This window comes from Cydia pomonella, chromosome 1, assembly GCF_033807575.1.
Source record: "Cydia pomonella isolate Wapato2018A chromosome 1, ilCydPomo1, whole genome shotgun sequence".
Classification (NCBI taxonomy): domain Eukaryota; kingdom Metazoa; phylum Arthropoda; class Insecta; order Lepidoptera; family Tortricidae; genus Cydia; species Cydia pomonella.
In genome coordinates this window covers 30,327,612-30,350,797 of record NC_084703.1, presented here as the reverse complement: position 1 = coordinate 30,350,797, position 23,186 = coordinate 30,327,612, and the positions used below count along the sequence as shown (strand labels likewise).

Genomic DNA, 23,186 nt, shown 5'->3' with positions numbered 1-23,186 from the left:
TTTTACGATACCGATGATCGTCAAAAATAACGATAACCTGCGGTTTACGATTATCGGCATCGGTATCGTTGCATCCCTATTTAGAAGTTACAGGGGGGAGACACACATTTTACCCGTTTGGAAGTCTCTCGCGCAAACTATTCAGTTCAGAAAAAAAATGATATTTGAAACTTCAATATCATTTTTGAAGACCTATCCATAGATATCAATGTTTGTTTTGTTTAAATTTTATGACGTTTTTGCCATTTGGCTACGGAACCCTAAAAAGCGCTGGTGGCCTAGGGGTCAGGGACCGGAAAACCCGTTCATTTGGCTTACCCGTTCGAATGGGTAACCCCTTCATATGATAAGCTAATCGTTTGGGTAACCCGTTCAACCGGTTACCCAACAATAATGATTAACCCGTATTATTCAGATTAACCTAATCGTAACAAGTGGTTACCGCTTAGAGGAGCTGATTCGGTTTGTGTTTTGCGTGTACTAACCGGTAACCTTTCGGTTTAGGGTAAGCCATACCCCTCTCCCGCGCCTTTCCCCCACCGCTGCGGCACCGCGGCAGAGATGGGCATTACGTAATTGATTCGATAGTTATATTGTAACTACCGACGTAAAAGTACTTTTCGTTAATGTTGACTTACTATATAGATGCTTATTTGTATCCGGTTTTAGTAAGATGGCGGCCACACACTTTGTCATAAAAATCATCATTTTTAGGTTTTAGGGAGTTCCGATTTCGAAAATGATGACGATTTTGGAATCCAAGATGGCGGCCATGCAGTAAGTCATAAAAGTCGTCATGTAAATCGGTTTTTAGGTTTATGGGAGTGCAGATTTAGAAAAAGATGACCATTTTGGAGTCCAAGATGGTGACCATGTACTATGTCATAAAAATCGTCGGATGTCGTTATATAGGTTTTAGGGAGTGCAGATTTCGAAAATCATGACTATTTTGGAATCCAAGATGGCAGCCATGCAATTTTTCATAAAAGTCGTCATGGATGTCGTTTTATACGTTTTAGGGAGTGCGGATTTCGAAAATGATGACTATTTTGGAGTCCAAGATGGCGGCCATGCAATTTGTCATAAAAGTCGTCATGGATGTCGTTTTATACGTTTTAGGGAGTGCGGATTTCGAAAATGATGACCTTTTCGAAGTCCAAGATGGCGGCCATGCAATTTGTCATAAAAGTCTTTATTGATGTCGTTTTATAGGTTTTAGGGAATGCGGATTTCGAAAATCATGACTATTTTGGAATCCAAGATGGCGGCCATGCAATTTGTCATAAAAGTTGTCATGGATGTCGTTTTATACGTTTTAGGAAGTGCGGATTTCAAAAAAGATTACCATTTTGGAGTCCAAGATGGTGACCATGTACAATGTCATAAAAATCGTCATGGATGTCATTATATAGGTTTTAGGGAGTGCAGATTTCGAAAATGATGACCATTTTGAAATCAAAGGTGGCGGCCACACATTTTGTCATAAAAGTCATCATGGAAGTCATTTTTTAGGTTTTAGGGAGTGCGGATTTCGAAAATCATGACTATTTTGGAATCCGAGATGGCGGCCTTGTTTTTTGTCATAATAGTCGTCATGGATATCGTTTTATAGGTTTTAGGGAGTGCGGGTTTTGAAAATGATGACTATTTTGGAATTCCAAGATGACGGCCACGTACTATTTAATAAAAGTCATCATGGATGTCGTTTTATAGGTTTTAGAGAGTGCGGATTTCGAAAAAGATGATCATTTTGGAATTCATTATGCCGACCATGAAATATGTCAGAAAAATAGTCATGGATGTCGTTGTATAGGTTTTACGGAGTGCGGATTTCGAAAATCATGACAATTTCGAATCCAAGATGGCGACCATGAAACTGGTCATAAAAGTCGTCATGGATGTCGTTTTATAGGTTTTAGGGAGTGCGGATTTCGAAAGTCATGACTATTTTGGAATCCAAGATGGCGGCCATGCAACTTGTCATAAAAGTTGTCATGGATGTCGTTTTATAGGTTTTAGGGAATGTGGTTTTCAAAAATGATGAACCTCAACCATGTGTATCCTAAAGAACTCGTCATGACATTTAAAATGAGCTTAAACTCGATAGCATTATGGGAAGTCATCGATGAGTTCCATTGACAACTTCCGATTTCACTATCAGACCTTCGTCACCATGTGTATCGTAAAGAACTCTTCAAGACATTTTAAATGAGCCCAAACTCAATAGCATTACTAGTAGTTATCGATGAGTTCCATCAACACCTTCCGATTCCACCATCAGACCCTCGCCACCATGTGTATCGTAAAGAACTCGTGAAGACCTTTAAAATGAGCCCAAACTCGATAGCATTACTTGTAGTTATCGATTAGTTCCATCAACACCTTCCTATTCCACCATCAGACCCTCGCCACCATGTGTATCGTAAAGAACTCGTCAAGATATTTAAAATGAGCCCAAACTCGATAGCATTACTAGTAGTTATCGATGAGTTCCATCAACACCTTCCGATTCCACCATCAGACCCTCGCCACCATGTGTATCGTAAAGAACTCGTCAAAACCTTTAAAATGAGCCCAAACTCGATAGCATTACTAGTAGTTATCGATGAGTTCCATCTACAACTTCCGATTCCACCATCAGACCCTCTCCCCCATGTGTATCGTAAAGAACTCGTCAAGACCTTTAAAATGAGCCCTAACTCGATAGCATTATTAGTAGTTATCGATGAGTTCCATCGACACCTTCCGATTCCACCATCAGACCCTCTCCACCATGTGTATCGTAAAGAACTCGTCAAGACCTTTAAAATGAGCCCGAACTCGATAAAATTATTAGAAGCCATTGATGAGTTCCACTGATACAGGAGATGTGCACAGACAGCTAACGAAAAAGAAAGTGACTATATAATAGGAGTAATAGGTACTAAACAAAAATATACCAAAATCAATGCAACGCCTTACCATATTAGGTAGTTTGCCTTAAATTTTAGCATGTGTTTTGAAATCTACGTTGTGCGCTACTTGACTTAACGTACACTTTTGTTTGAATAAGCAATATTAGGTCGGCAAATTACAAAGCCTTTGACAAATACCGACTGCCGCCGCGCCGCGCCGCGCACTCACACGTGCACGTAGGGAATGGAACCGCCGTGTTTCGCGTCGGGCGCTACGTTAATAGACCATATGCAGTTCACGTAAAAGTTAAAACAGCTTGTTCGTATTTAATCAGCGCTTGAAGCGGTAACCCTTTCCCGGGTTTTTAATATCGGTAAGCGCTAACCTGAATTAATTCAAATAAAAGGATTAGTTTCTTAACCGGTAAGCCAATCAAAAGCTTACCGAAATGAAGCGGTTTTTGGAACACAGCTTTACAATAACCCGGGTTTTTGAACGGGTTAGGGTAAGCGGGTCCGGTCCCTGCTAGGGGTACGAGCGTGCGACTTGCAATCCGGAGGTCGCGGATTCAAACCCCGGCTCGTACCAATGAGTTTTTCGGAACTTATGTACGAAATATCATTTAATATTTACCAGTCGCTTTTCGGTGACGGAAAACATCGTGAGGAAACCAGACTAATTCTACCAAGGCCTAGTTTACCCTCTGGGTTGAAAGATCAGATGGCAGTCGCTTTCGTAAAAACTAGTGCCTACGCCAAATCTTGAGATTAGTTGTCCCCAGCTCCCCAAGCGGGCCCCAGGCTCCCATGAGCCGTGGCAAAATGCCGGGACAATGCGAGGAAGATTTGAGCGTTGTAAAATAAAAAAAAAACAACGGGTACTCCGGAAGTGCCGGCAGAAGTGAAAACTTGAATAATAACGTTGCGCATTTTTGATATTTTGGAATGGTTAGGGAATAATTTTGCACGAATTGCTTTAATTATCAGTATAAAAGTACAATCATTTATGTGGTAAAAAACAATATTCATTTATTGCGCTGTCGTACACAAACATGACAATTTATATTACATTAAAAATTTAACACTTCAGAACTATTACAATTATTTAACTTAAAAATACACAACGTTAATATTTAAGTTGCGCCGGCGGTCTACTGGCTTCAATGACATTGTAACAGTTTTTCGATCAGGTCACGTGTCCGTCTTACGAATTTTCAATCTGACGAATCTGTCGGTCACGTCACCTGTCGCGAGTTTAACATTTTTTTCCCCATCACAAAAAGTGCCCAGCGCCGCTAAAGAAGTTTTCACTTCAAAAATGCTCAAAAACAAGCGTCACCAATTTGTATTTTTGCGTCCAGACCTCCATTTTATCGGTAATAATCAGTGGTTGAATTTGCCTGGGCCTGGGCCTGCCGCGACACCAAAATCATTAAGACTTAATTAGAGTGACAGAGAAAAATGGCTGCAATTAACGAACTTCGATTTTCGCGGTTATAGCCCTGATTAGATCGGACAATTTCATCAGATTGGCGAAAAATTGTCTTGTCTGGACACGGGTTCAAGGGCTAGTAAACTTGGGTGCGATCTTAAATAATACGAATTGCAAAACTAAACTTATCCAAAAATCGGCTAGCTTAAAAAGTCACAAAAATTGCCTCAAAATCGTAAGTCACGCACATGTCACACAAGAAGGCGAAAAGTCACGAAAAATGTGACTTTTGTGACCATCTGGCAACGCTGAGACAGACGCTAAAACAAAGGCGGCTGTGCGGGGGGCGCGGGCGCCGCGCGGTTACATGTTGCTTCCCCCCTCCCCCTCTCCGCTTCAACGATAGAGTAGACCAGGCGGAGCGTAGTTGAGCGTTGGGAATATTAGGAGTGGAATTGGTGAATTCATTCGAGTTTCGACGTACGGGAATGATTGTTCAAGGCTTGAACTTCAAGCAAATCAACTCAAAGACTTAGGACTTTGGTTGTATTATATTTGGCAACTTTTTTAGAATCTCTAGGGGGGGGCAGCTGCCCCTCCCTGCCCCCCCTTGGCGACGCCCTTGACTGTGGCGTCATTATGTAATGTTTCATATTTCTTTTTTTTTATGGTAGTGGAGGCAAACGAGCAGACGGATTACCTGATGGTAAGCGATTGCCGCTGCCCATGGACACCTGCAACACCAGAGGGGTTGTAAGTGCGTTGCTGGCCTTTAATATGGAAGTATAAATAAATTACATAGTGGCAAATTGTTTCGACAGTTCGAAAAATGATACTGATTTGACTGGTAGTCAAATAGGTACCCTATTTACTTTCTTTGAATCTCGCTCGCACTCGCATATCAGTGCGAGCGAGATGTTAGAAAGTAAGTTACGCAGACGTCAGCGAATATGTCAGATTGACACTGCTAAGGTAGTCGTGGTAAGACTACAGACCTTTCTACATCGGTCGATGAACTCGTTCGTTCGTTCTGTTTTTATTTTTTAAGGCTGACTGTGAGAATCAACCCGATAGAGAATCAAATTCGGTCTCCCCTATATGCCTCTGCGGGAATAGCGATTCGTGGATTAGTCTTATATTTACGAATTTCTAACTTGATAAAATAAAAAATTGCAAATAAATTAATCAAAAATGGCGTCGCGTCACCAATATTATTTTTAGTATTATATGTTCAAATAAGGCGCTCTCAAGCTCACTCTGGCGCTCGAAGAAAACGTCTTAAAATTGAAAAAAAAAAAAAATATTCCGAATCATTTGGTTAAGCACAGTTACACACGAATACTAGGCACCGTAGGGATTGAAACCTGTTGTTTTAAATCTCGAATCTTGTGTTCATATTTTGATCACCTTAGATATTACTAGTCTCTTATCAGGGGTTAAACACACGAAAGCGATCAAGGCAGATACATTTTCAAATGGAAAAAGTACCGCAGTATTTAGATGTTACAGAATATTTGTCAAATTCCGGATGGAAAAAGGAAAAAGTACCGCAGTATTTAGATGTTAGAGAATATTTGTCAAGATTTATACACGGACACCAATGTACGGCTGCCGGCTTGACCGCGTTCCACTAACGGTATCCACTCCGAAGCATTTCTCTGCGCCTGGCACACTTCGTGCGTGCATTCACCTCTGCCATCGCTTTATAACGGCACTCTGTCTTCTTAACACAGAACTTTATCTGTTAGGCACTTTACACGAACGTTTGTCGAAATGTGACTACCTGGTCGATGAACTTGGCACAACACTGTTCAGTTTATAGCCTCGACGAAAAGTTTCTAACTAGATCTTCACATTTCTTCAGTGAAGGATTCCTATAATAAATAAATGGTATGTATGGTATATGACTATATTTTACAAATCGACTTTGATCGATCGATTCAAAGTTTTTATCTGTTCCGGCTCTATGCGATTTGAATATTACCATTGGGGAATATTTCGATATGTGCTGGTGCTTATCGTCATAGTGGACCAGAATGAGACTTTTAATATAACGTTTGTATCATTTTTAATTTACGACGTAAATAAAGTCGGATTTTCTATATTCCTGTGAGCAAGTGTTAATTGTCTGGGGCACGGCAGTAAGTAGGGTAGTAGAGTACAAGTAGAGTAGAATAAACAAACCAGCCTCAGCCGTACCCTCTTTTCTCGATGCCATTCTCAGGGCATTTTCGACACCCGTCGAACTTCATTATCGATAAAGCTATAAGCCTACATTTTCAGTGACCACAAGAGCATAATAAATCTTAAAGAACTTGTTGATAAAGAATGATTGCAAGCTACTAATTTTGAACGAAATTTTTGTTTACTCTAAAAATCTCAGCAATTTCAGTACCGTTTTCTTATCTTACTTTACAAAACGCATAAGTAACTTTGTGTAAGACACAGACAAACCGTATGATTTTCTGAGTCCTCTCGGGGTGCATTTTCCAGTATTATGTATCAGAGAGTGTCGCTCCCTTGGGCTCTATAAGCGAGTCCTGTGAGCAATTATTATCACTTTCTATTTTTTGTGGAACTAACGCGCACGTGAGTCATCTAACTTTTTTTTATTGTTTATAATAAATGGTTTGTCTCCTAGGTCATTGTATTTGATCCTTTTGAGAAAACCCAATGTGCGTCTTGAATCTAACGATCAAACTTGCTTAGTTCCTACGTATTGATTGAGAAGAATGGTTGAACACATTCTAAGAATGTCTAAACGAAAAGTGTTAACGTTAAAAATTTCAAACTCTTTCGAGATTCTCGAAATGCAATCGAAAACGGAAAATCACGAAAATAAAATTCACAGTTAATTTGCTTTGCATAAATATTTACTCGAAATAGTATATTTCGATGCTAGTGCGGAAAGTATGTCATTACTTCACGAGTACTAGGCGAGTGGCAGGACTCGGGACGAGTGAAGAATGACATTTCCGCACGTGTATCGAACGACGTTTTTTAATACAGTTGCGAAAAAATAAGAAAAACAACAAGTTATTTTGTTATGCATGAAACAAATGTAAATATAAAATATTATACTATTATTACTTAAGTATCGTTATTTACGATTATTTGTGTATCGTATATTTAAATTATATGAAAACAATATCGAATGTTGCCTATGTAAACTTAAAACATTCTTGCAGTAAGAAAAAACGCCTCTGCTGTGACAGGCGTTTCGGCAAGCTATTCCGTTCCATTCAGACAACTTATTAAGAACGATTTTTCAATATAAAAAAATGAACGTGTTATAATTATGAAGAGGTAAGTAATAAAATATGAAATATGCTTATATTTATTATTTTTACATTAACAGTAGGTTTTTATGTTGATTACGACTTTAAATGGAAACTAACATTAACACTCATCAATAAGTAGTCATGAATTGGAACAAGTGGAAAAGTAAAAAGCACTAGTTTGCGAAATCAAACTTTCCGCACGCTAAACAGCTACGTAATGTAGCACTTTTTGAGCAACTGTATTAAAATAGTAGATTGTTAACCAAGGGTGGAAAGCGAACCATATCACATATTTTGGCGCTCGAACGAAATGAGAGCGCCCGCGCCCATAGTTCGAGGGTGAGATGGTTACTTTTACCCGAGTTAAACACTACTTTTAATTTTGACTATGAGGAAAGTCAAACACAAACAACAAATGTGGGTTATGAGTTATAACTGCAGGAATTGTTACATTTTGATTGGAAAAAAATCTAAAACCAGACAATTCGATCTTAAATTGGGATACGGCCTTAATTACTACAGGAAAAATAGCATATTTTGGCGACAAAATATGTACATCCATGAAACTTTGTTTTTTTATCTTTATCTTGGTACAGTCAGCGTCAAATACTTTGTAGCAACCAAAGTAGCCAAATAGTTCGGTACACCATATATTTAGTATGGTGTACCGAACTATTTGGCCACTTTGACTGCTACAAAGTATTTGACGCTGACTGTACTAGAAATGAGGCCTATCAAAATTTTGGTGTTCGACCCCCTTTTCGGGGGGGGGGGGGGGGGGGGTATGTGCAGGGGTTCATTTTAAAATATTCACATTTTACAAACTAGGCGAGTGAGGTGTCATTTTCGTGTATTTTTCTTGCGCTGAATCGAATGAGACCATACTCATACTTAAAAGGTCAATATTTTTAGAATACTCATACTCATTAATCTATTTATTTACTAATTTTAATTTTATAGTCAAGGACAAGAATGTTAACGAATTTGTAAACGATCCTTTAATTTTGTCTTTCAGGACACATAGGTATAACTAATAGGAATAATGACCATTTAACTCGTCAACGTTCTTGTCCTTGATTATAAAATTAAAATTAGTAATTAAATAGATGAATGAATATGAGTTGAATTTTATTGCTAATGTCGACTCCATAGCTCGCTATTATTCTTACCATGCGATAAAAACTCCGATGCCTTGTAATTACTACATGATATTGCACCGCCTACAAATGATCTGCTTTGTCCAAAGGTTGACTGGTAGAGAATGCCTTATAGCATTAAGTTCATCTTTTGTACGATTGTATTTTCTTTTTTACAATAAAGATTAAATAAATAAAAGTTTTCCCATTGTTTTTGCTGATAAAAACCTACTTATGACTTGAAACATTTTATTTTCTAATATTTTTAGTCAAAAACCATACATATTTCACAAAATATTGACCTTATAAGTATAGTTTCATTTAATTAATTACAGGTGGCCTATAACATATACTTTTTAAAGCTATGTTTCCATAGACATTTTTTGGCGGGATAACATTGACTTTATTTTTGACCTATGTATTAATTTGGTAAAAATGTGTCAATCTAAATGAACTTCGTATCCATAGAAATACCCAGTGTCGTGGTTTACTTTGTTTATATTTTTTTTAGGTAGACATATTATTGTAGATAGAAGTTATCGGTAGTCAAAGTTGTACTTTATACGTTTTATAATATAACTTACCAGTCGAAATTGCTCCGCTGCACCATACCGTATTTTTCTCTGTTCTATAAAATATAACCAAAAAATCTTTAAAAATATAAGACATTATAAACGGATTTCCTCATTTTTACTTATTTCTGATAATGATTACATAATTATAATTTAGAAAAATACCAATTAATTCCCACGTAGTTCACTTAATGCATACGCTCACCGTAGTTTACTCCTATGTTATAAGAAACTTCTCATTCATCGTTAATTTCATGCATTTTGAGCCCTTTTATTTTCATAAAACCCTGAAATATGAAGGAAAGATGAATTATTGGTTTAAAAATATATTGTTTTCCGGGACGCGAAGCCATTTCTTGCGTGCGTATGATTACGCTTGCATGCTGTTGTAATGTATTCATATTTTCACCACCTTTGCATCCTTAATGTTTTGTTTCTTCTAACATTTGTCATATTGTCGAATTGAGTGTGATAAGTTTAATGTTGTTTGCGTTAGCTTTGTGTTGTTTGTGTATCCTAAAAGCTTGCAATCCCGGCTTGATCTTTAATACGTGCCCGAATACATAAGGAGCTATTTAAACTGTCATTCTTGATCCTAAAAATCCTTTCGGCTCCCTCGACTTTCCTCCTTAACTCCGAGCGTTTTTCACATTTGACTATAGATAAGTATGGCTAACCTTATTTATTTAATCTCTTGACATTTTCGGGAAAGTCTGAACAACTTACTACGAAACTAATTAAGTAGTTAAAATCTAACTTGCCCAACAGAGTGACACTAAAATTAGACTATAATCAAATTAACCACACCGTCACGATTTTCGTAGACATCTCTTCTAAATACCTAAAACTGGTATGGATGTGTTCCTCGTTATCTCCAGAATACAAATTGACCGGTTTTGGTTTATGGAGGGGGAGACGGGTTGAAATAAATAAAGGGGGGGGGGACAGATGGCGGCCGATCATCATTGATATTTGTTCACAGTGTGAGTGCTATGGGACCGATCGTAAAGAAAATATAAACAACCGGAAATGGAAGGAATCAGAGCCAGAAGAAGCCGAAAGCGATGGCGGCACTAGCGGTAGGACATGTAATACGGAGTCAGCCCCAGGTGACTTACCACGCTTTGATTAGCATCAGATATTACGAATTAAGGATAAGATTATCCTGGCTCTTAAAGTTGTAAGAAACAAGGAGGGGGGGGGGGGGAGGGACTTAATAAAAATACTAAAACAGCAGTCACATACCCTCACATTCCGAATACCAAGTATTTATTACACACCAAGTATAGGATCTATCTACCCCATGCTGACTTAACGATGCCTTGTATTCGGGTCGGCTAAAATTTTCCCCCCTCCTACTATCCTAACTGAAAACCATACACTCCAGCTCTATCTACTGGGTGCTCCGGTATCTCGGGCAGGCTGCGGGTGTCTACGGCGGGGTGGCAGAGGTTGTTGCGTAATGAGCCGGTGTGCGATTGATTTCGCGTTTAAGGCTTAGCCGGTGGCATGTGACGATGACATATTCCACCGACTCGCTGCCTCTTAGGTTGAATCAGCAGAGTCATGCGAGCTTACAGTGCTATTTTGTATCAACATCGCCTCCCCCTTGTAGTCTCCCCTTCCTAGTCCTTGCTGCAGGATCTGCTGGCTGGAGTTACCCCAAGTATCAGTATCAGTATGTTTTTTCAGTACTTATGCCATCCATGCATGGTAAAAAAGCATATATTTTCAAATATTTTGTTAACGACTACAGTTATGACTACGGTTATTAAGAAACAATAATAGTACGTTTAATTATCTTTCAAACAACACGCCACACTAACCGATCGGTCCCATAGGACTCAAGATGAGAATAAATATCAATGATATTCGGGCGCCATCTATTCCCCCCCTTTATTTCCACCCGTCCCTTTCTCCATGAACTAAAACCGGCCAATTCGTATTCTGGAGACAAAGAGGAACATATCCATACCAGTTTTAGGTGTTTAGAAGAGATGTCGACGACTTCTCAAAAAAGGCCTGTTGCCTCCAGACTAAATAGACTAGGAAAAAAAAACAGATCTTAGTTTTAGGGTAATTGTATTTTATTTCAGTGTCAAAAAAACAGTGTATGGCGTTCGGCATCAGTGTCGAGCGTTCCTTTCGTGGCCGAGGCGTGATTGAGAACTCCACTGTAATACTTACATCGTGTATTTTTCGGTCCGCCCTTTAATAAATAGGGTGCCGTAGTCGCAATCCATTACAATAAACAGGCATGTCACAAAAGGGCTCTTTTGTAGATACTATGAAGGAACATAACAAACTAAAGGAATCATCTACAGAGTACTTGCATACATATATTTACTAATAAAGGGAAGACTTCTAATATTCAAAAAGTTCTAGACATCTCAGAATCTTACTTCAAATTGTAACCCACTCCAAGCCTTAACGTTAGGTAGACGACGATCACACTGATGCGAATTCGCACGTCGCTCCAGTGTATGAGCGTGACAGCGCTATGCGCATATATAGTGATGTCCCGCTTGCACAGCTGTGGTGTTTTTGGAAGAAAATCAGACTTCCAATTTTTAGTTGGAAGAAAATCAGACTTCCAATTTTTAGGGTTCCGTACCCAAATGGTAAAACGGGACCTTATTACTGAGACTCCGCTGTCCGTCCGTCCGTCCGTCTGTCACCAGGCTGTATCTCAAGAACCGTGATAGCTAGACAGTTGAAATTTTCACAGATGTATTTCTGTGGCCGCTATAACAACAAATACTAAAAAGTACGGAACCCTCGGTGGGCGAGTCCGACTCGCACTTATCTGGTTTTTTTATTAATAAAACATTGCGGCAGCTGTGCAAAGGTTTTCGGAGAAAAATATCCATGACGAATTTATTATCTACGGATACAATAAAAGCTTTTTGAGGAAATAATTCTCAGCAAGCTGGAAATCTTTTTAATACGTTCATTTGGTCCTAAATGCATGTAATCCGTGTTTGCTACATTCACTGCTTAAAAAGTAACATCGCACCATTTGTTCATAATTTCGTGGTTCAAAAGCATTTTACCGATAAGAACATTATGAGCGTGTGCATACACAGTACGATCCAGGCAAGATTCGTCGAGCGACTAACGGGAAACCAAGCGGTTTATTATTGATTTTATCTGTAAACTACTTATTATATTTGATTTATAAGTAGTTTCTATCTACTTATTAATGTTAATGATTTTTTGGGGTCTATCACGTTTGTTAACATCTGACGTATCCGGGTGACCACGCTTAATAAAAAAATAAATTAAAAATAAATAAAAATAAATGCTGCCCATTTTATCTGGAAATTGAATCTTTAAGTGATACCTAGTGCCTCGAAAAAATGTGGTCAAACATAACAAAGTCAGCCTGTGTAATTATTATGAGTTTATGAGTAAACTATCAAATGAACTGATACGAGTGTAAAATCTGTTGCTATTTTGTAAGAAAACCGCATAATGTGGCATTTAGGCAAATTTACTCCCAGCAGGTAGATATTGTCATGGAGCGGAAGACCATTCTAAGGGCGAAAAGCAAGGGCGAAATAATTGGACAGAGACAAAAAAGGGGCCTATTACGAGTTGGACTCTCGCCCTTATGGTTCATTACACAATTTTTATACAATGTTTTTTTTTATGATTAATTCGGCTAGTCCGGTTTTTATTACTTGTTGTTATGTTATATTCTTCTTCCTCGCGTTGTCCCGGCACTATGCCACGGCTCATGGGAGCCTGGGGTCCGCTTGGCAACTAATCCTGAGAATTGGCGTAGGCACTAGTTTTTACGAAAGTGACTGCCATCTGACCTTCCAACCCAGAGGGTAAACTAGACTATATTGGGATTAGTCCGGTTTCCTCACGATGTTTTCCTGCACCTAAAAGCGACTGGTAAATATCAAATGATATTTCGTACATAAGTTCCGAAAAACTCATCATCCGGATTGCAAGTCGCACGCTCTTACCGCTAGGCCACCAGTCCTTTTTTTTGTAATACATATATTATTTGTCTTTAGCTTTGTCTACGCCAAATCTTGAGATTAGTTGTCAAGCGAACCCCAGGTTCCCATGAGCCGTGGCAAAATGCCGGGATAACGCGAGGAAGAAGAGACATATTATTTGTCTTTATTATTACACTGATTTCAAGAATATGGATTACCCATTGTATCTTCTTTTCTGCTTGATGCTGACCTTTTTAATGATGAGGGTGTTTTGTGCTCCAAATTATCCCAACATTTAAAGCATTTTTTTTTCAGACGTCCTTAGGCTAAGGTAGTAGTTGGAAGTATGCCTGAATTTTGTGATTATTATGACAGTTTGGAACCGCTATAATCTCTAAGTTTCTAGTTATCTTGTGCCCCTAGTTGACTTCGCTTCGGTAAGCCTTTAGATAAATGTGGATAGATCTGGTAGACTCATATATTTGTACTGAGCTGTCAAAATTCTCAGTCCGTGCCTGCTTTCGGGAATCAACCGTTACTGACACAGACGTGAAGGGGGTGAGGAGTGTTGGTTGCAAGGTGTGGCCAAAAGGCGGCGCCGCTGTGCTGGGAGCTACGCCATGAAACCGTGATGTTTTCACATTTTACGAGTTGGGTGCGTCGAGCAGGGGCGCGCCTGTTAATTTTGATAAAAGCATTGTGGGGCCACTCCTGCCTTAGCGCCTGATATTGCTTATAGTTTTACATTTAAATGTGTTTTAGGGATCGTATTAATGTGAAATCCTTAAAATTTTGTGAATGGTAACTACTTTTTTGATGTGTAGTATCATCCGTTATTGATGTCAATGATCGCTGGGGGGGTGGGGGGAGGGGGGCTTACGAGATGCCATTCTTCTAATAGTTCAGTACCCCTAGTGTAAATAAATTCGATTTCGAAACGTGACGTACGCGTTTGCGTTTAGTCTCATTTTGTATTGGATTTAGAAAGAGCGCGCCAAGCGGGACGTTTTGGAAACTCAAAATCCTATACAAAATGAGACTTAACGCAAACGCGTTCGTCACGTTATGATGTCGATCAAATTTACACTAGGGGTACTGAAAATGCTGAGAAAACGTAATTCGGTCTGGTAATAATTTCATGACTTGTATAACTATTTCTAAACTAATACGAATTTCAGCAATTTCAGTGGAAGGTAATTTTCTCGTAACTCGTTGCCATGGTTACGCATACATTATTTTCTATCATTTTCTAGACGAGACGATTTTAGCAAACGCGACCATTACCAAATTAAGTTATTTTACGTATAATTTAATATTGTATAACATGTTTTTTTTTTTCGATATGAAATACTTCGATCAACAATGTGAAAATATCGAATATCTAACATATCATACATTTTTTTTATACTGAATTCCCTTTAAGGAGTGTATTGAAAGAAAACTAATAATTTCAAATGAAAAAAAGTGTCTGTGACATAATCGGACAGACAGACGGACATGATGAATCTATAAGGGTTCCGTTTTTTGCCATTTGGCTACGGAACCCTAAAAACTGATGCGATTGAGAACAAACTAGGGTTTTTAGAATAACTACAACAAAAAGCGACTTTTAATTTAGATATTTGTCAGTTTTTTTATTCATATTTTTTTTCTGTAGTAGTCATAGCCTCTTAAGGCCCAGCCATAGAAATAAAAAATCCAAAATTTGCCACTGGAATTTGAACCTATAGTGCACGGACTACAGTAGATTTTATTTTGTTTGAAAATTGCACGAAACAAAACAAATGCAACTCTGTCCTAATTGAATATGATTTAAATTTCATCGAACTGAATAAGTCCTATAGGTAGGACCTTGGGCCTTGCGAGGATAGGCAGCTTCTTCCTAGCGCATTTAGTGGCAGCTTTTTACGGACCCGTTAATCATATTTGCCTGCATCAGCCCCTCACCTGCTGGAATTGTTAATGTTTTTTGGCAGTTTCATTCTTCTCTTTTAATACACTTTTGATTTGAGCCCAATAATGGTTGAGAGAACGGCAGTGCAGGACGTTTGGAGCTCTTATTCTTTTCTATGTCAACGACCAAATGCGATTTTTGTACGAAGAAAATTGTATGATTTTCGACTTGGCCTAGAATCAAGTAACACACATTTTCTGTAACTTTAGTTATCCTAACCTTCGTACGAAGAACTGAATTGACTTTCATCGTAGTTATTTGCACTTTAGCCGCATATCTACTCCAGTTATTACAATAATTATGACAGGTATGCTTCGTTTTCGCAAATTCTATTAGAAATCTTTGAGATGGGCCCAGGGTCACTTGTTCCTAAAGATCTGCCGCTTCGAGGCCTCTATTCAAAAGACAACATACTAAATTAGTTATTTATTATAAAATGCACGAAACTTCGAGGTAATTTTTAGTGTTTCGAAATCAAGCATGTAGGATGTTGCAAATATTCTTGCTTTTTGGAAAAGCCCAATTTTCAGTGATCCTTTCTATTTACTGGTATAAAGTCGAACAGCGTAAAACCAGAATGATTTATATTATAAATTTATAATATAAAATATTATAATATAAAATATAATATTAAGAATTTTTATCGCGGTAAGATGTCGTTATCATCTTACTTAGAAACAAAATTAGAGGGCTTTGATATTTACAGTTTTTTTTCGGTACAGGCTTTACATTATCATAAGAAAGTAAAACCAAAGAGAATTTGAAGTAGAGGTGGATTGTCAAAGAAAACTGTGTAGCCACAGTAAATTTACTGCCATCTTCGGAGACACCGGATGCACGATTAAAACTTTAAGATTGCCATTTGGCTTTGATTCTTATTCTTTCACAGATATGTGTTCAATTTGTTAAATATCATATAGTGGGGCCATCTAATAGATCAAAGGCCAAAGTAGCCACAACACAAGAACAAATTGAACACATCAGTGAATGAATAATGATCAAAGTCAAATGGCGTTCTAAAAGTTTTAAACATGTGTCGAATGATGGTAGTAAGTTTACTGTGGCTATACAATTTTCTTTGACAATCTACCTCTATTTCTAATTCTCTTTGGTAAAATTAAGCAGACAATAAATTACTATATTTCGAACGCAGTCTTGTACGAATTAGAATTTAGGATGTTGAAGTATTGTAGTGAGAAGGGACTTTAAAATTTTCTCCGTGGTTGTATACGGTTAGAGGTCGTACGCGTTTTGCAACATCTCATACATACATTGATAGATACATACATATTTCTTCAAAGAAGGAGCAGATCTTTCAACCGTAGACGCTCATGAAAAAAAAATCACCTAAACCTATTTTCCCGCTATTTTTTTTTAATCATCTTAGTGCCGTTCACCCTAGGCGCATACAGCCACGTCAGCTATGGAGAAAAAAAACTCCAGTTCGCCCTCAGTGCAATTCATTCCAAAAATACATGCATTCCAAATTCAAATTCGTAAAATGTGTAAATGCGTTCGAAACATACAATTTTATTCTTTGTTTAATCTCACTTTCTTATGACTCATAAGTTATGATTAACATATTATAGTTATTTACCATACAAGTGCGAAAAATAGGAAATTTGTAACAAGCGGCGATAAATTAAAACACGGCCGAAAAGAGTGTTTCAAATCGACACGAGTTGCGTTTTACAGTACATATGACCCTTTAAATTTTCGACATAGTTACATGTGTTAATTAACGCACTAGTGCGGAAAAGTAGCACCATATGTAATAGTTATTTACGATACAAGTGCAGAAAATAGTAAATTCGCACGTGTATCGTACAACGTTTTACAGTACATATGGCTCTTTAATGTTTCGACATATGCACGGAAAGTGTTCATTCCCGCACACGTGCGGCAAAGTAGCACCATATTTACTGTAAAGGTAATTTGTATGGAGGGAATATATAGGATGTTAGTAATTCTATATTTTCACACTGTTGATCCAAGTATTTTTTATTGAAAAAAATATGTTGTAAAATATTAAATTATACGTAAAATAACTAAATATGGTAATTGCAGCTATCTTGCAATAAAAAAAAATACATTGAAAACTTTCAACTTGTTTATTCATGGGATATATTAACCATTTTTTTTTTTTATAAAACTATATTTTTTATATTTACAGCATATCCAAATAACAAAGAAATCGGATCAGTAGTTTGGCTAGAAATAAAAATGAGTGTCCGTAGTTTGGCTAGAAATAAAAATGATTGTCCTTTTTATGTGATGTTCACAAAAACCACACGCATTTGAGGGTTAAAAATTAAGTAAGAGCAAATACGTATATTAAGGTTAATAATTCGGTAAAAGGAAAATTATTCTTTCGCTAAGGGCGCTTTGATCATGCTTGTCCGGCTATACTTACCCTTAAACAACGTCTTAAGGGGCCCCTTGTCTAATTTAGGTTTAAATGCTTATACCTAGATAAATATGGACGAAATAAAAAATAACGCAATTATAGAAAAATACCTTTTCCTACGGTTTTCTGAGCTACGATATTCCAATCCATTTTCGTCGGTGTCGTGTTTAGCTAAGTAAAAATTCGCCTATGACACAAATCACACAAATATCTAAATTCCAAACGAACAAGAGGTTACATAGTTTCAAGTTTAATAATAATTCGTCAATACTAATACAAATTTAGGTAGAAGAAGGGCGTGGGTCATGTGGGCGTGTCTTCGCTCCGCCCAAGTACGACCCGCCTTCGCCCTTTACCACCTTTGCTTCGTTTAAAACATACTTGTAGAATTGTCCTAAAACATAAAAATGTTAGTATATTTTACATATAATGATCATTTCCGTGGCAAATAGATATCCTGCCCTATCGATGTGCGGCACTAGCCTGCTGCAGAAATAATTGGCTCACATTGATAAACTAATTAAAAGAATAATAGTTATTTGTTTTACAAGGGGACACAATGATTGTGATACCCGATCAAGCGAAGATTCCCAAATTGAACCACTAACATAGCGAGTGGTTCGATAATTGAATCTTGATCATTGCGAGGGTTTCAAGGCACTAGGGTTTAACAAACGTTGCCACCGAGTGATACACAACATTTTTCACCAAACCAACGCGAGGAAAATACTGTTTTCAATCTGATCCCATGTCCTGTAACTTCCATCAGAAAATAGATAGGTACGAGTATTACATCCGAATACTGACAAATTAATTAAAATTGTCATTGGAATCCACACGACTCCGCTGGCTTGGTCACCTGGAGGGGATGGGAGAGGATCGTGCTGTGAGTGGAGCGTATGTGGGGCATCCGGGTGGAAAACGTCCGTCTGGGCGTCCCAGATACCGCTGGAGTGACGAAGCCCTAAAAGACCTGTCCGCCCTCGGAGTACCCAACTGGCGCGAAGTGGCGCAGGATAGGGCAGAGTGGCGCTCTCTTTTATCAGAGTCCAAGATCCTGTTTGTGTCACTGAGCCAATGAAGTGAGTAAGTAAGTATTTGATTGATTATATAAGGCTGTTATTCATCATAGTCAAATTAGATTTACTGACCAAAATTTCACGGGATAAGATTAACAAATGTGTGAGTGAACTTATGTGAATTACTTAAGGCATTGCTTGTAGTACTTACTAAACCACAATATATTACATTCACTGGCTCGATACCACACCAATGTTCGGCAGACGTCCGTCCGTAACTGTAACTGTCATCGGACCGGCTACCCACATCCGCGTGCTCAAGACAGTGCCACAGCTGTCACTATATCTAGACACCACTACATCCCTCTGCACAACACTAAATCCCTTCCTTGGTATAATTTATTTTTTTCAATCAATCAATCTTATTATGATTAATACACTTTCCTTGTTACCCTCACTGGCCTTACTTGCATCACGATCCTTTTCATCGTCTTCTGTTCATTCGCTGTTAATGTTTTTCTTTTTTTTTCAACTCTTTTCATATAATCCTTCTTCTCCCCTTCCACTTAAGCACTATCCTGTGCCCCTCTTTTCTTTTCTCATTTTTTAATTGAATTGTCTTTCTATCTATCTATGTCTTTACAGCGGCTGTGTAGTTGACCAATACCAGCAAGAAGTACAAGCGGACCTAAAAAATCTAGTCCAACATCTATCCAAGCCTCATCAGGGATAACGCGTCGTTTCATGTGTGAACATTTAGTAATCCAAACAGAGTTGGTCCCTTACATGCTTCGACCACTTTCTCAGCATTCTATCGAATAGATGCCAGCAAACATTCGACACTTTTCTTTTTTTTTTTTCTAGGGGGGAAAATGAGTGGTTATGTAGGACTCCCGTCTAGGCTAATGAGGCCCACGGTATACCCACTAAAAACCCCCCATATGCCACCTCGCCGCCTTATTGGTGGGGTTACAGGAACGCTTGCGTACTCATCCGCGACCCCACCGGCGGCAGCCACCCGCGAGCGGCTCCTTCGCGAATGCCCGAAGGCCCTTCACGCGAGGCGCGCCAGATGGTTCGACGCGCCTTCCTCCTCGGCCTCCGTCCTGCAGTGTAGCGGACCCCCCCGAGCCCGCCACAAGGAGGCGACGGGCGCCAGAAAACTCCCCAGCGCCCGGCGGCAGATGAGGTCCATGGTTCTGCCGCAAACCACAACTCGGCTGCAGAGGACAGGGAGAACGGCACACCGTAACACCGACACTCCTCTTCCACTGCAGCCCCACCAACGCCGCTACAGCGGAACGGCCCCGCCAAGGTCGCAGGGGATAGGGAGAGTGGCGCATCGTGATACCATCACGCCTCTTCCCCTGCGATCCCACCTCGGCCGTCGAGGAGAGGGAGAACGGCTCACCGCAATACTGACACTCCCTCTTCCTCGACGGTCCACCTCCAACGCGTCACAAGCGGGCTTATCAAGCCCATTTGGAGCGTCCTCCTCGGGCCAGCCAGCACCTTAAACAGGCCGGCCCTGGTTGCCTCTTCGCTTCACCGTGGGAGACCAAGCCACGGCTACTAAGCCCCTCCATCACGACAAGGTGGGCAACCCTCGGGGGGAAAACATTCGACCCTAGGTTAACACGTTCCATGACAGAACTCTTTTCCGAAATCCACGAGATAACAACCTTAATCTTCCTTTACGTAAAAATATCCTCAAATCAATCGGTACAATAAATGCCCCTTGTGACTTAATTCAATTACTGATCATTTTTGGAACAAGTTATAAATGTCTATGAAGTCTTCTCCGATACCACGGGGACAACGCCTCTCTCGTAACGTCGGAGGTAATTTTAAACTTAATCTTACATCACTAACTCCCGTTGTAGTAAATAAGTTATAAATGTTATCATATCTTTTACAAAGCTAAATACAAAGATAATCACATAACCAAGATAATCGAGTCTAGCCCTATGGTTGACTGGTAGAGAATGCCTTTAGGCATTAAGTCCGCCATTTGTTTTCAAGTTTCAAGTTCAAGTTTTTTTTGTGCAATAAAGTTTAAATAAATACATAAACGATTTTGATTTTATGACAAACAAATTCAAATAAATTTCTTATCAAAATACATGATGTACTTCTTCTATTTTATTATATTACCAGTCTTTAGGCGTTTATGAAACTTGTTATCATTTTGGTTGTTTTCAAATTTTCGATTTTCAGGTCGGTTCCCACAACGCGCAATAAAATGCCCCAATTTCCCACATGAATGACATTTTTTCCCTTTCGCTGGACACTTATGTTCAGTCGTTTGAAGTACCATTAGACCACATCGTTCACATGTGTTAGCTTTCTCTCTATTCCTCGTGTAAATCTTCTCTCTCTTGTAGTCTCTATTTCCTCGAATAACTCCTTCCCTTGAATTAAATAATTTCCTGCAGGCCCCCCAACGAGTAGCAAAGTTTCTCTTTTTCTTCCGTAATAGCTGAAGCTTCTAGGTATATGTTCAATGACCTGACCTATACGAACCGCAACCGTAGCATTTATCTGACTTCATACCTGCAGCTCAAACTCTAAACTCTCTCACAATGTCGGAACATTTTTAATCGTTAAAGACATATGTAGGGTTAGAGCCGGCTAAGTTCCATTCTACATTCATAACCGCATTGTTAAAATGCCTACTTTAAAAATAAGCTATCCTTAGCTTATGTAAAACATGTAATGTAGGCCAATACAGCCGCAACACATTGACGTATGGTTCACATGTAATGTAGGCCCATACAGCCGCAACACATTCACGTATGGTTCACATGTAATGTAGGCCCATACAGCTGCAACACATTCACGAATGGTTCACATTCAATGTAGGCCCATACAGCCGCAAAACAATCACGCATGGTTCACATTTAATGTAGGCCCATACAGCCGCAAAACAATCACGCATGGTTCACATTCAATGTAGGCCTATACAGCCGCAAAACAATCACACATGGTTCACATTCAATGTAGGCCCATACAGCCGCAAAACAATCACGCATAGTTCACGTTTAATGTAGGCCCATACAGCCGCAAAACAATCACGCATGGTTCACATTCAATGTAGGCCAATACAGCCGCAAGTGCCGCAACACATTGACGTATGGTTCACATGTAATGTAGGCCCATACAGCCGCAACACATTCACGTATGGTTCACATTTAATGTAGGTTAGAATTATAAGCTATCTTTGTACCCTAATAACATTCAATATAATACTAGCATTTCGCTCGCAAACGATAGGTATGGATTCCGAACCGCGTGTGATTTATTGCAAAGTCTGAGGAGACCTTAATTGATAGATTAAAGTCACCATAGAAATTAAAATATCCTGTACCTACCTGTGCTAAGCCGTAATCTTTCTTGTAAAATGACTAATAATTATGTTATATTTATTTTATTTCGTCTTTTTCTTGCTACATAAATCATAAATAATAAATGAGTAAACTGAACATTGATACCATGCTCTACTATACTTTCTTGCAAACATGATTACCAGAATTGCAAGACCCCTCACCAATAGCTACTTGCCCTTTTATGTCCTGGTAACTCCTAACCCCTTTTTATCGAGCCTGCTCATAATATAATAAATAAAATATAATACCCTGAACAACACGTTGATCCATTTTCATTTCAATTAGAACAATTTACTAAATTTATTGCGTAACAAACTATCCTCTGATAGCTCAGTTAAAAAGCGGGTGCAAAACGCATGCGCGAGGCTTTGTTTTAATGTTCCTTGTAGGGCGCACATCACGCCCTACCTTAACGAGAAGAGAATTCTAAAAATGAACTTTCGACGTGAATTGCGCATGGCTTCGTTCGTGCACAAAGTTGTACACACAAAAAGGCCTGAATATTTGTTTGAGAAAATTGCATGGGCAAAAGATCAACACCATTTTAATACACGTAGCAAAATATTAAACAAGACAGTCATTCCTAGACACAAAATCAAAGGGTGTAGAGGCGGATTTAAAGTCAGTGCAGCGAAAATATGGAACAACCTTCCCCCACCTCTTCGTCTTAACATGTCCCAAACATCGTTTAAAGATAAACTGAAAACCATGTTGCTTAAAAGGCAAATTGACTTTAATACTCCATATTCAGTGTACCTACCGAAATAATTTTACTAGCTACTTATTATTCTCTCTTTTTTTGTAATTAAATTACCGCTTTTTTATATTTAAATTAAGTAACATTAATTCTGTAAATAAACAAAGTAATATTTATAAGTATGTCCTTAGCAACCGCCTTGTGTCACCGCCTCAACTCAGGCAGGCTGAAAACCAGCGCCAAAACAAGCACATAGCCGAGACTTAAGTGTGTCAAAATAAGTGTAATTTAACCTTGTTGATGTGGCAATATTTTATTTATCTATCTAAAAATCTGCCCTGCCCTGCCAGCCGTGTGCTCCAATTTGAATGTAAGAACTTCGCCTCACTTCGCTCGCTCGTTCGATTATTGCTTTATGACCAGATAGGACATAGCCCACACAAATAAATAAATAC

The 23,186-nt window shown here is 38.8% G+C and overlaps 1 protein-coding gene across 5 annotated transcripts in view; it reads left to right on the top strand.

The window, feature by feature from the left end:
• LOC133528258 (maternal protein pumilio) overlaps window positions 1-23,186 on the top strand; it is a 476,367-nt gene that overhangs the window by 370,282 nt on the left and 82,899 nt on the right. The window lies entirely within an intron of this gene.